At 38.5% G+C, this 21836-nt stretch overlaps 1 long non-coding RNA gene across 1 annotated transcript in view; it reads right to left on the bottom strand.

Annotated features, from left to right (window-relative positions):
- Nucleotides 1-3028: 3028 nt before the first annotated feature.
- LOC121397034 overlaps nt 3029-21836 on the bottom strand; it is a 79451-nt gene continuing 60643 nt past the window's right edge. The window contains exons 2-4 of the long non-coding RNA XR_005963367.1: nt 7742-7853; nt 4971-5099; nt 3029-3700 (exon numbers count right to left, since the gene is read on the bottom strand). This is a non-coding gene — a long non-coding RNA (uncharacterized LOC121397034). The remainder of the gene's footprint in view (nt 3701-4970; nt 5100-7741; nt 7854-21836) is intronic.

Below are 21836 nucleotides of genomic sequence, written 5' to 3'. Positions count from 1 at the left end.
ATTCAATAGGGAAAAATAAGCGCATTAGTAGCAGGGTTGGCATTTGCTTTGTGTAAAAGCGTTTTGGCCTATAATACGAGAGTATAACATCTGTATATAAGGAACTGCTAGTAGTGGAGCCTATGTGAGTGAGTGTGATGAGCATTTAATTGCATTGTGTCTGTAGACTAAGAACTGTCACATCTATTGGTTAAAGTTCATCACAAATAAGTCAGGTCATATGGGGAATCGTCCAACATTGTGGAAATTAAAAAGTTACCCAAATAACAGGTTTTTAATTAGACAACAAAGGTTTTAAAACCTCAGCAACAATTGTCTTTTATAGTCTGTACATTGTAGATAAGTAGGGACCCATAGGGTTAATGTGTCTCTATGGCTTTAATTCCCTACACTGCCTGATCTCCCTAGTTGCTGGGCAGATGCCCATGTAGCTAGATGTAATTTGCATTGTTGTGCTATTGGCCAGGAGTCACTGTGACCACACCCTGTCACACTTTGTATAGTGAGTGAGAAGGGGTAGATCTTCCTCTTTGGCTTCTGGATGCTGATCCCGCTGGGTGTACCCAGGGGAGCCTGGCTACAACAAGGCCCAGAAAAGCCATGTGCTCTAGAGGGACCAGTACCTCTAGAGAGATACGTTGGGGAGCAGGGACCCCCGTGAATGAGGCTAGTGAGTGGCAGGAATATAAATGTTATAGACTCTCTAGGAGAATAAGGCAGAGAGGGAAGAGAGAAAGAGCAGCTTTGTGCTCCATCAAGGAGGTGTAGCAGGGAGTAGCTTCCCAGGCTGTAAGATTTGCCTACAGTGAAGGGACACAGTGGATATGGTGTCAGGCTTTAGGTTCTCTTCCCTGACCCCTCCACTGGGTGAGATCGAGACCATGTGTGAGGTATTTCTGCCTGGAGGTATGCTGTACTGCCTTGACTACAGCCTTATAGAATTCATCTGCATCTACCTCTGTGTGCCTACATATATTCTGCATATGCCTCGGTACTGATGTAAGTACCCTGTGGATAATTTTGTTTGACTGCAAGAACCTCCTGGTGCCCATTCTTTTCCTGTTTATTGCACAGTAGTCTGTGGGAATTGTAGTCGCACTACACCGCACCTTCATTTCTTCCACATTGCGAAGGCCCTGCCTTAAGTGATAGAGTCCAGTGTAACCCATGCTCTAGTATACTAGCTGGTGATTAACCCCGTTGGTGTAAATAGCCCAAGTTAACGTTACAGATATATATAATGGTATCAGTCCATGCATTTCAGGATTTCCCAATTTCAAGGGAAGACGTGGGGCCTTCTACATTAATAACTATGTGCAGTAGCATTGTAAACATCAAAATGCTACTAGAAGTTACTAAACAGAAGTACTACAAGAAGTGAAGCAAACACAGTACTAGTGTTAATGGAGCAGGTACAGTCACTTGAAAGGAGCTTTTTGCAAACCAAGCAACCAATGATCATGGATAAATGTCCGTATACCAACATTTCCTGTGTTTTTAGTTAAGCTTTTTTGCTTTTTTGTATTGTTGCTTTTCTCTTCTTCACGCTGACATATGACTTCACACAGTCCATTAAAACCACAGCAGACACATTATTCCGAGGTACTATTACATTTATTCCATTTCTTTCATATTAAATTCAACTTATATTATTACAAACACACACATATATTCACCAGACTGCAGTAAAACATTACTCATGAGTATCACTGCACAGATCCATACAGTTCCGACTGATGGCAATACAGTTATGGGACCGGTTATCCAGAATGTTTTGGAACTGGTGTTTTTTGAATAATGGATCTTTGTGTAATTTGGATCTTCATACTTTAAGGGGCAGATTTATCAAAGGTTGAGGTGAAGTTTTGAAGTGAAAAACTTCGAATTTCAAGCTATTTTTTGTGTACTTTGACTAGGGAATAGCTTGATAAAGGGCTGGAATAGCCCGAAACGTCGCTCTGCTAATGGCATGAATAAATAATCTTTGATTCACATATTGGAGTGCTGCTGGAATTATTGCTTTACAGTGGAGTTTTTCCTTGGGCAGAGAGGAACACAGCTGTGCACCCGACGCTGCAAAAGGCGATCTAATGTAAGTGTGGCACCTTATTGATTTGAGTCGACTAGGGAATAGTCATACTTCTATTTGAAGTTGAAAAAACTTCGATATTCGAAAGGTCGAATGTCTCTTTAAAACTTTGACTTCGACCATTCGCCACCTAAAAGCTGCCGAAGTGCTGTTTTAGCCTATGGGGGACCTCCTAGAACCTAAAACCTGTATGAAGGCAATTGGGGGAGTTTGGGAGATAGAAGGTCGAAGTTAAAAAAACTTCGACCACCATTTGGTTGGTCTTTTTGAATTTGAAGTTCGAAGTTTTTTTAACTTCGAACTTTGACCTTTGATAAATATGCCCCTTAGTCTACTGGAAAATCCTGTAGACCTTAAATAAACCCAAATAGGCTGGATTTGCTCCCAATAAGGATTAATTATATCTCAGTTAGGATCGAGTACAGGGTACTGTTTTATTATTACAGAGAAAAAGGAAATCATTTTTAAAAATTTTGATTATTTGCATAAAATGGGAGTCTATGGGAGACAGGCTTTCCATATTGTGGAGGTTTCTGGATAGCGAGTTTCCGGCAGTGCCGGGCCATGCTGGGCAGGCACCCTAGGCGGGCCCAGCAGTCGCAGCGCGTATTTACTGCGCGCGTGCGCATGCGCGAATTTGCGCTCGTGCGCATGCGCAAACTTGCGCTTGCGCAGAAGCCCACAAATCGCGAAAACTACATCGAGTCGGCCAGAGAAGGGAACCGGACTTGGGGTAGGCGACAGAGGAGGTACATGCCCGGCGCCCTCCCAGCTTTGCGCCCTAGGCACGTGCCTACTCTGGCTACCCCTAGTTCCGGCCCTGGTTTCCGGATAACAGACCCCATAACGGTAATTATGAGCCCAAGTTCAACCAGCAAAAAAAAAAAGAGTTGAATGAGTCATTTTGCACAATGGTGCCTTGGACTAAGGACCCGTTCACTTGTCTCCCAGGACTGGTGGTGATCCCTATCCTAGTTGTAAAAAATAGACTCAGATCAACTGTCAGTTGGGATTCTTTTTTAATTAAAACATCCTCTTCTTTCTACATTAACATTAATAAAATGCTTCAGGGAGTCCGTTATTCTACTGGAAGGCCACGCTGAAACCTCATTGACAGGTTCACATTACAAATCCAAAAGGTTCTATTTAGCTATTGCTTAGTTCACAGTGGAATTTCAGGTGGGTGATATCAGTGTTATCATCACTAGTTAAGGTGCACAAACAATTTTTGAACTATAACATACAGCTATTTTAATCTGCTGTGAAACTGAGTCACTTCACACAGCTGGAACATTCAGCCGGATGCTGTATAAAAAAAATAGTAAACTGATTTATTTACAGAACCAAATTGCAAAAGCATATCTTCATACCAGGTCTAACTATACATTTCATCTAACTACTGTATAACTTTACATTTCATCCAGTGTCATGGCCAGGAAAGTCATACTTCCTGGAGGTCTTCTAAGGCATCATCTGTGGGAGTTTCTCAGCAGGAGTTCAGAACAATTCTTTTGGCACCGTAGCATAGAAACCATTGGCTTGCAGTTTCAGTAATTGTGTCTGAGACAAAGGGAGGAGCCTGGCCATAAATATTGATGCCCAACAGATTTACTGTAATGAATGGATTGATTTTCTCTTATTAAAACAATGGAGCAGTATAAACTATTTATGCTGCATATAAATGCATGGATCATTTAGCAATGTGACCCATGTAAGACAAAAACCAGTAATCAATAATGTTTTATTGCTTATTAAGCTTTTGTAAGTATGAATAAGGGACAGGTTGTATTTAACGTCAAATACTGGCACCCTTAGAATTAACAGATTTATTGTATTTCACTCATCAAAATCAGAAAATATAGAAATAGGAATATTCTCTTCTTGTGTTGTTTGCTTATTTTAAAAGGTCAATTGAACCATTGAATCTGACTTCTTAATTTACAACATTAAGTCCATGAGGTTTTCACAGACAGACATAATGAAGTGGGAATATAAAAACGAAATATCCCAGCATTCCCAAGAAGCAATTGCAGGCTATAGCACCAGCCATGTTTTTCCTAATGTTGCAAATAGAATTGCAGGTTTGCATGTACTTCTGTATTAAGCCTCATTATTTTAATATAATTCTTTCCATGAATAATTTCTGATTATTGCCCTACAACATAGAAAATGCTGAAATAATTCATCTGGAATACTAGATTTCAAGTGGCCTTATAAATACTATATTTTCTTGTATAAGTATATTGACACATTGGCATCCTTTTCTTCTATTCTAGCGGAGCATTATTCCATTAGGAACAAAATTAAATGTCTGACCAAGACCCAACCCTGGCTGACATCAAACAAATGCACTGCAGAGATTTTAGTTCACAAGAAAAGTACAGAATAGAGCCAGTAAATTCAAATGGAAGTGTAGCCAAAGAAGTACAGTCGATAACGATCCAAATAAAAAAAAAAATCGTTTTTCATTCTTAATTCAGTCATCAATGAGCCGGTGCTCAAGAGAGAGAAAGTTATGGGATTTGCTAACATCTTCTTCAGATTATGCATAGTATTCACTATTCTCCAATTGCCACTCAGTGCCAGTTCAGAGACAGCACACATGGAGAGGCAGAAAAGTAAATCAAGTTGGCAAGAAAATAGACAAATTATTTAAAAATAAATTAATGTCTATACTCTTTTATGCAAACACTCCCATTTTCTTGCAGATAGAAAATCACTGGCCACAATACAATACAGTAACTGGTGACAGAGCCATGACCCTCACACCATTATTGCGTCCAGTGGTTTGTAAACCTCCTCTGCTCTCTATCAGAATATCTAGATATACTGTATAGAAGCACATTTGCAATCAATGAGCAAAGCATGTCGATTGATTTACCTGTCTTTTTGTGAGCCTGATAAATTGTTGACTCCTCTTCCCAAACCACTGCTTTCGTTCTGTGGTGTCAAAGAGGTTGTGCCCCGTTATGACAATTAACAGCAATGCTCACACGATTTGATTCGATTCCTGGCATTTTTAAAAAAAAAATGTTGGTTAGCGGTATCATTTTTACTATTATTATTATTGCCTTTAATGTTTTCCAGCTCACCACATATCTGACATTTTTCCTTACAGAGAATACCTTTTGTTGCATTGTGCGTCTGCCAGTCAGAACTGAATACAGATCACATTCTGTCCCTCGCACACTACAGAGCAGAAATACACCAGGGGCCTGTTTATCATACTGTGTAAAATAATTAACGCCAAAGCTGTGTAAAATAAATGATGAATTTATCAAGTTGTTTTATACCATGCCACCTGAACGCCACATTTGTGCCATTATATTACACTACTTCAGACCTCACGTAATCGGTTAAAGTCAAGGGAAAAATCCAAGCATCAAGTATATTAGCGGAAGTCGTTCTAGAAAAAAAAACATGATGGATGAACGCCATAAAAGTGGCTGCTTTTACGTCGGGTTTTTACACAGAGGTATGTGGTCACTGGAAATCAATACACAACTTGATACATTTTTTACGTGACCTTCTGAAGTTTGGTGAATTTGGTCAACATTTTTTCACAGTATGACAAATAGGCCCTTCAATAGGAAGAAGGAAGGAATGAAAGAAACACCATATGATAGCAGCAACATTGTGACATGGGTTGGCAGTATCCTTTTATTAACAAACATCATTTCATTGTCTGACCACTATATTGCATATCATTTATTTCTTTGTAAGGGTATTGAATTTAGAAGAAGAATAGGGCTCTTTTAAGAAATAAGTGCAATGTGCAAGGTGCAAAAATACATAAAGATGTTACTTTCTCAGAATTCCAGAGTTATTTTGGGTGATTGCTTAATATTGAGGACCACAACTTGCATTTGGTTCACCAGTGTGGGTGCAGTGAGTTGTAGTCTGCAATTTTCGTAATGAATGTGGTCACTTTCATTATACTGCATTAGTATCCAGTTCACTGGACACAAATTCAGAGCTGTTTCCTATGAAATAAACATTATTGGGCAACTGGCAGTACATTAAGGGGCAGATTCACTAAGCGCTGAATTTGCACTAGCGTCCGCTTTACTCACATCACAACACTTCGCCAAGCGTAAATTCGCTCAGACAACGCTAATTCACTAACATGCGAATTTATGTCCAGGGCGACGAACGCTGGCAAAGTTGTGCTAGTGTTACTGCGGCAAGCAAAGCGAAGTTGCGCAAGCGTTGGCTAATTTGCATATGGCGGGAAGTGAAAGTTGAATGTACGTATATGTTGCAGCAAATACATTACAGCCCAGGGAGGAAGTCCTATACACAGTTGAACAGCTAACGTTCAGTAAAATCCAAATTTTAGTGAATTTGTGCAGTTACGTCTGTTCGCAAAAGCGAAAATTCGCCTGGCGTTAGAGTGCGAAGCTGCGCTAGTGTCTATCTCCTTCGCTAGCAAAGTTACGCCTGCGCCCATTTGTAAATCGGCAAAGTACCGAAATGACGTCACGCTGTCAAATTTTCGCCAGCGTTAATCACTTCATCCTTTAGTAAATTTGCCCCTAAATGTTCCACTGCACCCCTTCTCTAGAATTCTCTCCCACAGTCGATCTGACTTTCAAAGGATCTCTTATGGAAACGCTGTCTCACATAGACGCCAATCTATAACTATAATCAAATAATCCAATTTTTTAAAAATAATTTTCTTTTTTTCTCTTTAATAATAAGGGTTAATTCACACGAGGAGATTCAGGGAGATTTTGTTGCCTGGCGACTAATCGCCTCTTCTTCTGGGCGACAATCTCCCCTAACTGCCTCCTCGTGTCTTCCCATCCGCTATAATGAAAAGTCGCTTGCGCTAAAGCACTCACGGCGCTGCATTTTCCGAAGTCGCCTGAAGTTTCCTCCGTGAGGCAACTTCTGGCTACTGCAGAAAACGCAGCATCGCGTGTGCTTTAGAGCAGGCGACTTTTCATTATATCGCATTGGAAGACACGCTGAGGCAGTTCGGGGAGATTGTCGCCAGAAGAAGAGGCAATTAGTTGCCAGGCAACAAAATCTCCTTGTGTGAACTAACCCTAAAACAGCACCTTGTACTTGATCCAAACTAAGATAGAATTAATCCATATTGGAAGCAAATCCAGCCTATTGGGTTTATTTAATATTCACATAATTTTCTGGCAGGTTAAAAGGTATAAAGATCCACATTTTGGAAATATCCATTATCTGGAAAACCCTAAGTCCTAAGCATTCTGGATAACAGGATCTATAGGTGTTCCATGAGCAACATCTCTTTCCTTGCTTATTTCTGATCTTGCCCACTGCTACACCTTGTGCAGGACCTATCTGGTCGCTAGGTATGTAATTTTATGTTATTTTGAATAAACACATTGATTTTAGAGCACTGCTGAGTATTTTGGCGCCCTAAAAATACATGTTAACAATAATAATGCGGTCTATTGATGTCACAGACCAAGATGACATTGCACATGTGCAAAAACCCTTCCAGTGCTGCCGAATGATCACTGCACATGTGCACTAGACCCTCAGTGTACACCATTTTTTTGGAAAATCCACTGAAAATCCAGGGGAAAGGGTCTGAAACCAAGTAGCTCCCAGGGCGATTGACAGCTCTGCAATTTAGTTGCACGTGTAGATACAATTCGCTAAGAGAATTACCTGCAGATCAAGCCTGCCATTCATACCAATTTCCAGGACTCTATTGGGCCCAATGTTATGCACTTGTGAAATTCACCAGACCTGGCTGAATGTGTGTGCCTGCTGATTGATGCTACAAAAGAGAACAAAAAGAGAATATTTTTAAGAAAGAGGGTTCTTCACCTGCTCAGTATGTAAAAAGTAGAATTGCAGAAACAAGCCAGATCTTGCACATCCGCCCTATCCTAAGTACATACAAATGAAGCTTTGTTAAGTTTTTGTGGACATACATCACCACTGATTAAATGGCGCTGAAAAACACAACAGCAGCAACAAAAATAATATAGCAAATATTACCCAACAAATGTTCCAGTTTGTCATTTTCTGTGAATACAAAGGCAGGTGCATTTTTGCAATGAATTCCCATTTACAAATATCCCGGTGTCATTTCAGAAGATGCCAACTTTTCCAGCAAATAGAGTTTTAAGCATTGGTATTCGTGTTATACGTGGAAATGGGTGAAGTGTTCTCTGCACAGAAACTAATTGAAACAAAAAGCAGCGGGGACTGAGAATGTGTTGGAACGAGCTCTATATAAGTACAGATCAGAGTAGAATAAAGCAGTGCAGAAATGCTCGCTTCCAGACTAATGATGTATTTCAGATGTGCCCACAAAAATAGAAACACTGTGGGCAATGAAGTAATGGATGATGTGCATTCTCCGAGTCTTGCAACCCTTTGCACCCAACCAGCAGGCAGCATTTATTGGTCTTTTGTTCACAAGCACTCCTAACTAGTGAGATGATTACTTTAGAACAGAAAACTAGTAATTCCTACCTGCTGAATGGTCGCTATGGGTTAATACATGTGGAGCAAACGTACATGCATTATATATTCCATTGGAATCAGGATACACTATTAAATTCATGTCTCGGTCTGTTTGCATATACAGTCTCATGTTCACATTTAAATTAAATATTAATTACAACGGAATGTACTTTACAAGCCATATTTTACGCAACTTATGTTTATGGAAATGCTTTATAACACAGGAATAAATATGCATTTGTATATTCGTTCCTGAAGCAGCCCTGCGCTGAAATATTTATTTTTGCTGTTATTTGCCATTATTCCGCAGCATAATTCAAAGAAGCCAAATGATTGAGGTGAAAATGTTGTCCTACACTTGCCTTTCTCTCCGTATTCATACGTTCATGCAGCAATTTAAAGCGACCATTCAGTGGATATCATTTATTGCTTGGCGAGTGAATAAGGCAAGTCTGCCACCGTGTGGCCTTTGCAAGCATGAACGATTAGAATTGACTTTATATATTTACTTCTGAGCAGCAACAAGGCACACAGCTTGCTTACTAAAAGGCACAATTAGTCACGAGTGAGCGTACGTCTCCATGCAAGGCTTAGGGTTCATTAGTGAAACAGGCAATTGAACTGGACTAATTCTCACTCATTGAGACATAAAACGGTAAAAACATCCAAGCTTTTCCACTTGTCCTTCTGCCGTTAGAATTTCTCTCACTTTAGGATCTTTGCGATACTTGGTCACCCCACGGCTGTAGTTTTATTCTTATCTTTTGGAAGCGCAAGAACATTTGTTTGTTCAATGGATCATTTACCTTTTGTGGTCTTTCAGTGAGGTTTTGTGTTGCACGACAGACACCATAGTGCCAAATAATAGATGGTTAATCTCTTTCAGGCAGTGGAGAAAGTAGAAGTAGCTGGGCCCAGCAGCAAACTGTTTTTAGGGCTCCCCCAAAGCTTCGGAAAGACCTGTTCTACATGATGAACTGTACTGCAAACCATAAAGGGCCCCACTGAGCTACTTATCTACACTCTGTTTCCACTCAGCCACCTCAGTGTCTGTTTCTTTGTTTCACCTCAGCTGTTGCTGAACCACAAAGGGGACTGTGAGTGCTGAAGTAGCTCTGCCAGCGACTGTACATCTCAGATGTTATTAAGAGCTATAGGGAGGACTAATACCATCACAGTACAAAACAACTTATCTGCCAGTGCTTTATATAACAGTAATGAACATTAAGAGATTTGGTATCCATTATCCAGAAAGCTCCAAATTACAGAAAGTTCATCTCTCATGGACTCTATTTTAATCAAATAATTCAACATTTTAAAACATGTTTTCTTTTTCTCTGTAATAATAAAACAGTAGCTTGTACTTGATCCCAAATAAGATATAATTAATCCTTATTGGAAGCAAAATCAGCCTATTGGGTTTATTTAATGTTTAAATTAATTTCTAATAGACTTAAGGAATGAAGACCCAAATTACGAAAATATCCATTATCCGGAAAACCCCAGGTCCTGAGCATTCTGGATAACAGGTCCAATACCTGTACTGTTTAAATGATTTTTTAGTAGACAAAGTATGAAGAGCCAAATAACAGAGAACCCCAGGTCTCCAGCATTCTTGATAACAGGGCCCATTCCTATATAGATAAAAGGGGTCATAATGATTACAGGGGTTTGCAAAAGAGTCAGACAGTAAAATCAGCCAGCAGTATGAGGAGATTGTGATAAAAATACAGCTAACCCCATGATAAAAACACAGCTAACCCCTGTGTTGAACTAAATGGGTCTGTTTTTTAAAAAAATTTCTCTGTCTTGGCCAAAAATGGAAAATCAAATTCTGAAACTGATTTAAAAATATTTTTGTATTTGTTGTCACAATAGCCATATACATTTTACAGTTCGCTGTTGTTTGTACAGTCTTTCTTCCATTGCTTGTAAAGCTTTAATGATGGGCTCTAATAGGCCAGAGCAGTATTGTAAACCTTCAGTCTATTGGCTCTTTGTCTCACCCCCAAGCCTAGAGTTACAGCTTCAGCACCAGAAGAATAAAGCAAAACAGGTAAGTGTTAGGGGTCTGTTACAAAATGTAATGTGTCAGCATGATGTTAAGGCTACTGTAACATACGGTAACACCAGGTGGATCATCCACAAGAATTTCTAGGCCAGTACAGAAATGCTGCTGCCGTCTGTCATTCACTTCATATCTACTGGCATGTGTGCAGTTAACATAATCACTTGTTCATGATGCATGATGATATGTGAGTGTGAGTAACAAGGCTTGCCTAAAAGTGTGAGTACAAGTATCTAACTGTGAACGTAAGAGAGAAATGTAAATGTCAGTATAGAAGCCAATAAGAGTGTGGATGTAGGGATTGTTTGTAAATTAGGGTTTTGGTGACACTGTATTTGTCGGAGTGTGCACCAAAAGTATGGAGTCTACCAGGAGGGATCTACAACAGGGAGGAAGCACACTAATACTCATTAAAGTCCAGATAGGGGAATTGGGTAGAGGCTCTGGCCTAGCCACTCGACCAGTGAAATAGTCAAAAATAAATGGGAAGCCAATACCTTGTCTGCTACAAACGGGTGAATCCCAAACTTTATTCCATGGTGCTCACAGCACTTCAATGTTCAAACGTTTCGGAACCGCATGGCCCTCACTCAGTGACGAGGAAGGTCCCGAAACGTTTGAACATTGAAGTGTTGTGAGCACCATGGAATAAATTTTGGGATTCACCCGTTTGTAGCAGACAAGGTATTGGCTTTCCATTTATTTTTGGAAGCACACTAATACCTTTGCCAATGCCTTTAAATTATTCATTTAGCAGAATGTGCTTCCTCCCTTTGGGAATTCAAATGTGATGACTGACTGGGAAGTAGCCTGAGGAGTTGAATGCACCTGAATAAAGTAAGTGGTGTGCTGAAGAACTTGTATGTTGATATGCAAAAAACGTGCAAGTCACCATGTTGTTTGCACTGCTTGTAATTGCATGGCCAAAGCTCACTGCACTTCACTGCACTCCAAATGGAGTGTAAAGACTTGTACAAAGCATTGCCTGCATTCAGCAGCACTGTATTTATAATGAGTAGGTGATGTAACCTCCCCACCCATCATTTAGATCAGTAAGTTAGGGAGTGCCAGTGGCATCACACTATGGAGCCATGCCCTTACCATATCACCTCCTCTATAGCAGGTAATAAGTACAGGGCTGCAATGTGCCCACTAGTAAATTTGCCAGGCACGAATTAAGGGCGAATTCCTGTGTTTCGGCGCTGGCGAATAAATTTGCGAATCTCTCGCAAAAATTCGCCGGTGATAATTCACGTGCGGCAGCTTGCGATTTTCACGATTTTTCCGTGAAAACTTTCAAAATGCTCGATTTTTTTCATGAAAAGGTTCGAATTTCACATATTTTTCATGAAAACTTACAAATTTCACGAATTGTTCGTGAACTTTCACGATTTTTCGTGAATTTTTTGACGTTTCGTTGCTTTCCAACTCTTTGTACATTTGAAAGTGGCTTACAAGTAAAAAAAAAGGCTAGGGACCCCAACTAGATGGTCATGGAGCTCTGTAGTGACTTATATTTTACAATAAGGGGTAAATCATTCATTATATAAAGACTCAGTTACAAAGGCAATTGCAATGTGGGCAAAGCACAAAAATGCTTGAATTTTTTTCCCATAATGCAGAACTCACAAGTTGGGAAAACTTGCCCGAAGGGGCTGCTTCTAGACACAAGGCCGTGTAACATAAATTATACTGCTGTTAAACTGGCTGATTAAATCACTATTTGCAGCAATAGGTGAGTACTTGCGTTTCATCTCAGTGAATTTCTTTGCCCATAATACAGAATGTTTCGCCAATATTCCAGTGTTATAGTTGAGGCTGTCTAATTGGTGTGTGTTGTAACGTGCAACCTATACAGGCACAAACTATTGAATTTGTCCAGTATTTGTTAGCAAATGGTATCGTTCCTAATGTGCAGCATCAATAACATATTAGCATACGATTCACAAGGTGCAAATCAGGTGCAAATGTAACACATTAAGGGCACCCTTGAATCTGATGGCCCTGTTCCTTGCACATTGCATGCAATTGCACCAAATTCATCAAAGCATGATAAGACTGAGCAGTGGGGCTAGGCCCAAGGTGTGAATGCCTGTATGGGGGAAAGCACTGCATTTAAACGCCCAGGATTTTGTGAGCATTCTAGTTTGTCTTTTGACAAACATCTTGCAATTATTTTCCACTTGTTTTCGACCAGGGTTGGCAACTGTAGAGCGTGACTCCCAAATGTTTAACAAATTAAAATACTTGTTAACCGAGTTCCTGTGTTCTCTCTGGGTATCGTGGTGCATTAAAGAGGTTACAGCGCTCTGTTCCTTTCTAGCTCTTCGCACATTTGTCTTGTTTTGCTAATAAGGTTCTGCGGGGCAAAGCTACGAGCGTCTGATTTTTACTGCCTCTGCTACACGATTGTCTTTCAGGCTCCTCTCTGAGACGGGCCATGCTTTCACCTAATGTGTCCAACCGAATCCCATTGGTTGTTAAACTACTGAAACGTGAGTCTCCATTTTTCACTAGGCGTCTAACAAGAGCGAAACACCTGTGATAAAAAAGTCAACCTCCATACTTCATAAATCAAAGGCATTACACAAAAGGCTAAATGTCATTGAAAACCAGTTTTAGAATGTGTCACACGTATTAGATTCTGCTAACTGCAAGCTACAGATTTGTCAAGGGCCTGCTTAAAGACAAATCATTCAAGGAAAGCTGAGCTTTGTTAACTTATAAAAGTGTTTAGGCTTGCATCCCACGGTGACTGCAGCAGTTTCACCTTTTTGGATCTGATAAGCAGTGTTATCAATACAAGGCTCCGGCATGGGAGTTATGAGCCGACATTAACTAGCTCTACTACTTATTGCATGTTTAGATTATTGATGCTAATTGAAGATATCTTTCTTATAGGAAGAACACGACATGCAATTAAATCACTTTGCCACTGAGATACCACTCCCCTGCAGCTCCCTGGCTTGTTTTTAGTGCGGTTATCCATTCAGTGCTCAGCAGGGGAATGAATATCATTTTTTTAACATGCACATAGAAAACACTGATATTTAGCTGTCTGTGAACATCTTGTTAATATGATCTCCCCACTGATCGATTTTGTGTATTCTGATCACATAATACGTAGGTGATATAGATTATTTGCCACTTATGGAACATTTACTATTTATGTATTCATTTAGCTACTGATTGGACTATGAGTTATTACTGCAATTATAACACTTCGGGCTCAGTGTGCATACCTTTTCCACCTGGATTCTAACTTAGTATACTTTAGGATGATTGCTCAATTACAGGGTTGATTCCTGAATTGAATTTAGTTAGTAAATTGCCATTCATAGACAGGCAGGGCCATGTGGGAGCTATTGTGCACCCTATGCATTTTAAATGATAGTTTAATCGTGTTTTTGAGGTTAATAAATCATAAAGACTGAAACAGATATTATTGTTTTTTCATAAGCATGGAATTGCTACATGGCATACACGTTGAATTGAAAATATATAAAACATATCTATATGAGTGAAGGTTCTGCATAATTTAAATAATTCGACCAACCACTAGGGTGTATGTTATCTTCTTGGTTCAGCATAATCTGCCAGTGTTATTGTTGTTCAACTCTAACTGTGTTACTTCTATGTCCGATTTATAAAGCACTGAGGTATCAAAAGCAACCATTGTCTCCAGATGGTTGGGTTTTTTTTTTAAATGTTTGCCTATTTACAAACTTTCAAGGAAAAATATAAATGTTTAAGTCTAATATGATATTAATGTAACATTGACTTTGGCCATTTTATTCTCACTTTTCCATATTTATACTTTGGACTGAAATAGAGTTGAGATTTGTGAGTTAGAATAGGTTATAATTCCATTCGTAAGAAAGGATGAGGAACTTCCAGGGGAAGTGATCAGTCGTCAGTGTTTTACTTCCTGACAATAATTTTGGTGAAGTCTTTGAAATGCTACTGGAATAATAGGATTTCATCAACATTTTATTGCTTAAGCAACATTTCTGGACTATGATTAAATCTGGGGATGCCACTTTATTAGGCACCCCCCTCCAATGAATATAATTGATAGCCTTGGACCCTGGGCTGGTACTGCATTATGCACTATGTACTAATTCACGTTCTGCCATTTCCCAGGCAACCTTTCGTTGCCATGGACCACTCACATGCACATCAGGTTTACATTGAAAATGAACACATTTAGAGCAGAATACAATGAGAATTCTTTTGGTTCCGGGATAGGAAAAGGACCCATGTGAAACGGAATAAAGTGGTACCAAAAAGGTCAATGAAATAGTAAGCCAGGGTCAGAGCAGAGACATTACTTACCAATCACTGCCCCACTAGTCCCTCCTGTGCATCCAGGGCTCCCCAGTAGTCGCAGAGTCTACTCCTCTACATGCATGCAAGGCATCAGATTAACCTCAACCAATGGTGGATAAAATGTAATTGACAAATTAACAGACAATGTCTAAAACTAAAAACTTTTGATGGACCAGTAAATGCCCTTATTTGGTGACCAAAATGCTAGTTTTGAGTGTGGTATTCTACGTGACTTTCAATTAAGATACATTTTTACTAACTATATTAAACCTTGGGTGGTCATCTACTTTGGAATACATTCTTCAGGCCTATTCCATGATATCGTTTTCCAAGGCCAATGGTTATTAAGCTTTGATCTCCACATGAATTAAAGCCAGCGGATGAACACCTTGTTAGAAGAAAAATGACTGGTGTAAATTGTCACTTGCAAATGTAGTGAAAAATTGCTGCAGAGCCAAGGGATTAAAAGGGTTCAGCAATATTAGTATGACTTGATTCCTGCTTCCACGTGCTAAATAATGCAGAAACACATTTTATATCTGTTAATCTTTTAACTACTGCTGCACATTTTTAGCTGTGACAGTTATGAGAAGTTTTACATTCTTATTGTTTCGCTGCTTTTGGTTTTATGGAAAGTGTTACAAATAAAGAAAGCTGTTATTTCCTACAAGACAGGAACGCAGCTGACATAACCAAATATTCAGTACAGAGAAGCAGTGCTAAAAATAATCAAAAGGCACAGAACAGCACGGTTACTTAGTGGATCATTGAGGTGCAACCTTCTGCATTCTGGCTATTGTCATACTACAACTCCCAGTGTGACTACATTTACTTTACTGGCAAGGACAGGCCTAGAAATTGTTGTTCTGCCATAGCTGGATCAAAGGTCTTCTGTCCGTATGCTAGATAATGAACTCAGGATTGTAATAATTATGTAAAATTACGAGCAACAACTGCTGACAGCTTCATGGTTACATCAACAAATTTCTTTGCACCCAAAACAGACACTATTTGAAATTGCTATTCATGCCTCCTGTCTATGTCCTAATACCTTTGCAAAGCAGGATTTTAGTATCCATTAACTTCCATTCAATTGCTTGTAATACAAAAAAAAAGCCCTTGCGCTTTTCATGTACTTTATCACCCATATCCCATATCCAGATTAGCGATAGTGTTACTTCTTTTGATTGATGTTTTTATGTTCCATATTGTAATGTGTTTCAGATTGGCGTGCTTGAATTATTTAGCAGAGAACACCTCTAATCACATGGGTTCTTTTAATAAGGTGCATTATTACTGATATAAACATCCCTAACTATTGGAATATCTGTACAGAACAAACCTGAGGAAAGCACAATTTTATATATTTAATTATTTTCCATAGCCCATGGACCATGCATAATGCATGTAAGACTTCTAGTACGGAAATTAAATATTCATTATGGAGACTGTATTAGTTCCTGTAGCCTGGGGCTAGATACACACTACCATAACTCATATTCTAATGAGTTACATAGCTTTTACATCTCTGTTCATGCTTGAAATCTAAATATGAAAACAGCCTCACTGTACTTTCCGCTCACTTGCCAGTTTTTGCCAGAATGATTTTATTCTTTTGCATTTGTGTGCACAGGTTAACTTGTCCTTCGGAGCACAGCAGCGTTGTCACCAGCTCCGTCATCATTAAGCAAGCTCTATTGTGTTTAACACATCAGGAGTGTGCAGTACGTTTAATAATAGATGATTTGTAAAATAGCAGGACTAACTTTGTGGCAGGGAACAACCCAAAAACTGGTAAGTGAGCAAAGATACTGATTTAGTATGTGACAATTATTTCTTTCCTTCGATGATGCTTTATTTATAAAGGACCAACGTATTCCATAATACTTTACAGAGATTATACATCATTCAAATCAATCCCTGCCCCACTGGAGCTCAGGGTCAGACTGGGCCAGCAGGACAAATGGGGAAAACCCAGTAGACCCGACACATGAAGGCCTCAGACCTGCTCAGCGCCAGAAAACCTGGGAGCTGCACCTTGACCTGCTCCCAGCCCGATCACAGGTACAACAAGGTCGAATTTTAGAACTATGTGAGCTTTTTCAAACCTCGACTCTGAACTCACAACTGAAATGGTTTCTAATTTAACAAAAAAACTTAAATGGAAAAAACTTGAATCAGCAAGTTTGGGGTTAACAACATGAAAACTCAAATTGATCGGTAAAAAAAAATCGAATCACTCGAACTGATTGAGTTTTCGAGCAAAGCCCACCAAAAAAAAAACTCAAAAAAAGGCCATTAACATCTTCAAATGATTCAAGGGACCTCTATCATTGACTTCTACATGACTTCGACAGGTTTTTGATGGTGTATTTTCGGATTTGAGCTATTTCCAGGGTCAGGGTATAATAAATCATGCAAAATTTGAGTTTTTATAAAAAACCTAAAAAATCGATTTTGACCAAAAAAAACAACCTTGAAAACTCAATTTTTTTGGAGAAAACGAAACTCGACCTTTGATAAAGTTAAAACCCTAAAAAACTCTAAAACAAAACTTCTCCGAGTAAAATAAGCCAATGGGAGCTGCACTGATCCTATGCACTTTTTTCCATTTGTACTTTGTGTATTTTGATCTTTTAATAACTTTCATGGTATTCGTGATTTTGAAGAAACAGAGTTTTCAAAACCTCTAATACCACTAAAATTTTACCTTTAATAAATGGGCCACCCCGTGTTGCAAAGTTCATGTTGGGTCCTAGTCTTTATGGTCAGTGCATTTCTGTTTTAGTAGAAAACAGTGGAGTACAGATGCAGCCACTTTGGTTTGTCTGTTTGACACAGAATAACTAAACACAGATATCCCATTTATCTCATTTAACACAGAAAACTGCGTCACAACATCCCATCTAATTAAAGCATTCACCATTGTTCACAATGGTGCTTTGGTATGCTAATGAAAAGGTTAAATGCATTAAATGAGTTAAGATGACTTTAGATAACGCAGTTTCTTCAATTAACCATGAGTCATGACGCATTTATCTCACAAATCCAAGTGGCTTCATCTGTAGCTAGATGTTACTGTGCCCCACAGCAAATTAATTTTAGGGCCCCCAACATATACAGAGAATGTCCTGGTTTACTAATATATGTTGAATTTGCTCATTATTTGGGCTTCATGGGGTTCATGGGCCCCCCTGCAGCCGCAGGCTCTGATTCCTCTGTAGTTACGTCCCTGGTAGAAAAACAATAATAATATTAATGCCATATAAAATCTATGTAATGTTCAATTAGCATCATTTCTAAAAAGCAGGTTTCCTAACCCATCATGAATATGAAGTTTGGTTTTATTCATACAAAGGATGAAAGATGTCTCCACACACCAGACTAAAACTACACCACAAGAAAAGAATGTTCCGGTTTAGAGGAAAAAATTGTCAAATTTGAATAAATGCTGCAGAACTTTATCTGCAAAAGTGAATTAATGTTCATTAGTTCATCATATCTGAGTGACAGGAAACATTTCAGATGGTAGCCCTTTATCAAGCCTAATTATACAGCCAGTGACCTGTACTTATAAATCCCACAGACCGGGAGATGGCAGCAGGTGTATCCACATAGTATAAATATTGCCTAAAAAGGATACATATACACATATATATTTCTATTGGCCCTAGTCACCCCCGGATCCTGTCCATGCACTGGGTGGCAGTGACAAACATTGAGTGATGAGCGCTGCCAGGTTCAGGGGCAGAACTCTTCCAAGACCCAAACATGGGGTAGCCAGACAGAAGAAGTACATGTCTACTGCCCCTACCAGCACCATTGTGCCCTGGGGATGTGACTCTTCTGCCTACCCCAAGTTCCATGTATAGCATCAATAAGTGCACAGCTTTGTATCCATTTGTGCTCTTTGCACAAATAAACAATAAAAGGCACTAAGTTTGCCCAGGTAAATACATAGCAACCAATAAGATGCTTGCTTCTAAACAAGTTGCATGCTGATTGGTTGTTTTGGGTTACTGCACCTGGGCAAACTTTTAAAAGCCCCATTAATGTCTGAGACCATACATGTAACTCCACTGTAATAAAATAATAGAGGTGCAATCTCAGTTTTTCAAGAATTTGACTGTTTTGCTATTATTTGTCCTTTAGAATTAACAAAAGATTGAGCTCGAGTAAACTTCAAAAAGCTGAATCTTCTGTATTTAGTAATGAGGAGTGTATATAATTATCATTTGGGGGGCTGCTGTGTAGCAGTTACAACCCTAGTATAAATTTTGCCATTATAAGCAATTTAGGCATTTATTGACCTTCCAAGATGCAATTAGTTCCGTTCCTCCAGCTTGGTATAGCTTCACATCATATAAAATCTTTGCAAATCAAATATCCAACATGCTTTTTCATATTTAAAGGTGGATCCACTCACAACAGCTCTGTCTCTCTCTCTCTGCAACATGCAATGTACAGCCTAATTAGACATTGATATATTCCTGCAAAGAGACAATTACCATAATTAAACATGTGTACTGTTTAGTTTATATCGACAAGGGAAGACAGCAGTAATTTAAAGGTTAATCTTTCTTCTGAACAAATAGCTGAGGAGGCAGTTCCAGCTTTGTGACTTCTGCATCCAAAAGGTTTCTTCATAAAATTGCTCTAACCTGTAGAAAATACTAAAAGAAATACATTGGTAATATATCATTTCATTTTGTATAACCTTCCTGTACCTTATGCACATTAGTAGTCGGTTCAAGTCCCATAATAATATCCTTCATTAAATATTCAACATAATTAAACCAATGGCATTTTAATGTTTAATTAATAGCCTCTATGAGTAAGATTAATTTCCTGAAATATTGGTTTTGATCTCGGACACCCAGAAAATAGAAATCTATTTTGTTCTAACTCTAGCCTGATAGTGTTAACAAGCCATGCATTTAGAAATGATACATTTGTTTGTTGTTTCACTATGAAGTCTGTAGACATTCCCAAATTTTGTATTAAATATCAAGCCATGCACATTTAAGAGTAACCACCATCAAACCGCAGACATTCATTGTATTAAATTCCATCCACATCATCTCAGGTAGATTTGATGTGTAAGTGTTTCAGCAGAGCAGGGATTCAAAGGCACCCAGCTTCTGCTCCATGAGATAATCTGGCACCATAATTGGTACAGGACTGAGTCCCTTAGATAACCTAAACCATTATGTATTTTATATATATATACTTATATATATATATATATATATATATATATATATATATATATATATATATATATATATACACATATATATATATATATATATATATATATACACACACACACACACACACACACATATATTTTTTTTTTTTTTCAAACCAGTTTAATCTTTTCGTTGTTTGTTGTTGTGTGTGTTGCCACTATTTGAAGGGTTAAAAAGAAACAGTTATAGCTATGAACATGCACCCAAACTGTAATGGGTGTTTTATAAATATTCTTAATGAATAACCCCCAAACTGACCATTAAATATCTAAAAAAAAGGTTACACTAAGGGGCACATTTACTAAGCTCGAGTGAAGGATTCGAATGAAAAAAACTTTGAATTTGAAGTATTTTTTTGGGTACTTCGACCATCGAATAGGCTACTACGAACTTCGACTTTGACTTTGATTCGAACAATACAATCTAAAAATCGTTCGCATATTCGAACATTCGATAGTCGAAGTACTGTCTCTTTAAAAAAAACTTTGACTACATACTTCGGCAGTTTAAACCTACCGAGGTACAATGTTAGCCTATTTTTGATCGAAGAAAAATCCTTCGATCGATCGCTTAAAATCATTCGAATCGTTCGATTCTAAGGATTTTATCGTTTGATTGATCGATTTTTACTTCGATTGATCAATCGTAGGATTTGCGCTAAATCCTTCGAATTCGTTATTCGAATTCGAAGGATTTAAATTTGAGGGTCGAATTTGAGGGTTTATTAACCCTCGATATTCGACCCTTAGTAAATGTGCCCCTAAGGTTACCAGATAGATACAGGTATAGGACCTGTTATCCAGAATGCTTGGGTCTTGGGTTTTTTAGGATAACGGATCTTTCCATAATTTGGATTTGATACCTTAAGTCTACTGAGAAGTCATGCAAACATTAAATAAACCCAATAGGCTGGTTTTCCTTCCAATAAGGATTAATTATATCTTAGTTTAATTTAGTTTGCTACAAAAAAAAGTTGTCCATCGATTTTTGCCATCTCGTGAATTTTCCCGTAGTATCTCGAATATTTTGGCTAAGCAAAACCTGAGAGATTCCCTCATCACTGTATTCTTTGCAAATGCTTGACCTCGTAACCACCACAGTTCAGTGGATTTTCCTTATCATAGTAACAAATGTGTCCTTACAAGTAAAGCAGAATAAGTACAGGTATGAAGTCTATTATATGGAAACCTCCAACAGCTCCAACATACTCTCACAGAGTACAATTGTTAAGTTTTTTTTAAATAATTAAATTTTTCTCTTTATTAATAGACCAGTATGTAGTACAGGTATGGGATCTGTTATCCGGAAACCTGTTTTCCAGAAAGCTCAGTATAGGTGTCTTCCATAGACTCCATTTTATCCAAATAATTCCTTTTTTCTCTGTAATAATAAAACAGTAGCTTGTACTTGATCCAGACTAAGATATAATTAATCCTTATTGGAAGCAAAACCAGCCTATTGGGTTTATTTAATGTTTACATGATTTTCTAGTAGAATTATGGTATGAAGATCCAAATTACGGAAAACCCCAGGTCCCAAGCATTCTGGATATCAGGTCCCATACCTGTATTTATCTGGTAACCTTAGTGTAACCTATTTTTTTCCACTAAGAAATCTTTAGAAACCATTTTTTAGATAT

The sequence above is a fragment of the Xenopus laevis genome, chromosome 8L (genome assembly GCF_017654675.1).
Source record: "Xenopus laevis strain J_2021 chromosome 8L, Xenopus_laevis_v10.1, whole genome shotgun sequence".
Taxonomy (NCBI): Eukaryota; Metazoa; Chordata; class Amphibia; order Anura; family Pipidae; genus Xenopus; species Xenopus laevis.
This window is presented reverse-complemented; position numbering and strand designations above follow the sequence as displayed.